This window comes from Galeopterus variegatus, unplaced genomic scaffold (genome assembly GCF_000696425.1).
Source record: "Galeopterus variegatus unplaced genomic scaffold, G_variegatus-3.0.2 Scaffold1418, whole genome shotgun sequence".
In the NCBI taxonomy this organism is placed as follows: domain Eukaryota; kingdom Metazoa; phylum Chordata; class Mammalia; order Dermoptera; family Cynocephalidae; genus Galeopterus; species Galeopterus variegatus.
The window spans coordinates 314,905-316,251 of record NW_007727529.1 but is presented as its reverse complement, the minus strand read 5'-3'; positions in this window follow the sequence as shown (position 1 = coordinate 316,251).

Here is a 1,347-nt window from a genome sequence, read left to right as displayed (position 1 = left end):
CCCCCGCCCCGCGCAAAAACCCCCGTAATTAAACCCTTTTCAGTTATCGTGATCAAAATGTTTTATTTTTTGGTTTTGTTCTTTTTGTTTGATAATACAGACCTGATTATTAACAGGAACATAAAATTAGAATAATAGTCATCTTGCCCATTCTTGCTCAAAGATATTTTGAATTTGGAAAATAGAGGAGTGTAAGAAACTGTTAATGCCCTTTTAAATTTAATTCTAAATCGAAGCTATAAGATGCATATGTGGACATTTTCAGTAAGAAATCACTATCCTTTTAATACTTTCGTGTTTTTAGCTGGAGCTCCTCCAGTCCAAGATTTTGATCCCTACCTGACACATTCGCAGGTATTTTCCAGGCCACCGTACAACACTGTATATAAGTATTGCTGGGAGAAGTCAGATTCTGCTCCAGGAAGCCCAATGGGTAGTGTTTATCCCTGGGAATTAAAGACAGAAGTTCTGAAGTTTTTCAGAAAAAAGTGGAATATAAATTTAAAGGAGCCACTCATCTAAGCAAGTAAGCAAACAGACAAATAACATTTAGTTAATTGAATATTAATGGGGCTTATTCTGTGTACTCTCCACTGTTAGGGGAGCTTTTAACTCCCGCTTACAATCAATGGATACATTTCACAATTTATTACAAAACGAACACCCAGGAACATAGAAAGAATGTGGCCAATGATTTAAACATATGAGAAAATCCCCATCCAACTTTCACCAATTTCTGATTCTCTTTGGCATTATTATTTTATAATTTATTATGATTAGTTATTATTGGGTACAGAATTCAAAATACCCAGACATGAGAAAATTCTATTTCCTGTTCACAAATAAAACAAATAGGAAGATGCCAAGAAAGATAGAAAATCAATTTCAGAATATGGCTGTTTATATATTATATTTCAAATTCTGCACGTGTGTTTTTGTTAAAAAACGTCAACTGGAAGCAAAGCGGCCCTTAGCCAGGTATTATGACCCTGGGTAAGTTCTGACCAGAACAAGACCAACAGACTGATGCTTCCCTGTGGCTCCAGGGTTTTCCTTCCTTCCTTTTAAAGTCCAACTATGTTTGACTTGCAAGCAAAGATAAGATCAGCATTTGAAGTATGGTAGTATGCCTGAAGGGCAAAGTTCAATATTTTGTTTCATGGCAGGAATAATACAAGCCCACATTTATTTTTAAGTAACCTAAGGAAATCAATAAACTATAATCTTTTTCGACTTTGTAATTTAGCTTGACTTAAGTGAAGTGCTGGAATAATTATTAGGTTTTCTTTTTGTAAGTATCTTAGTTATTTGTTGTTTATTTATTTATTTATTTATTTATTTATTATT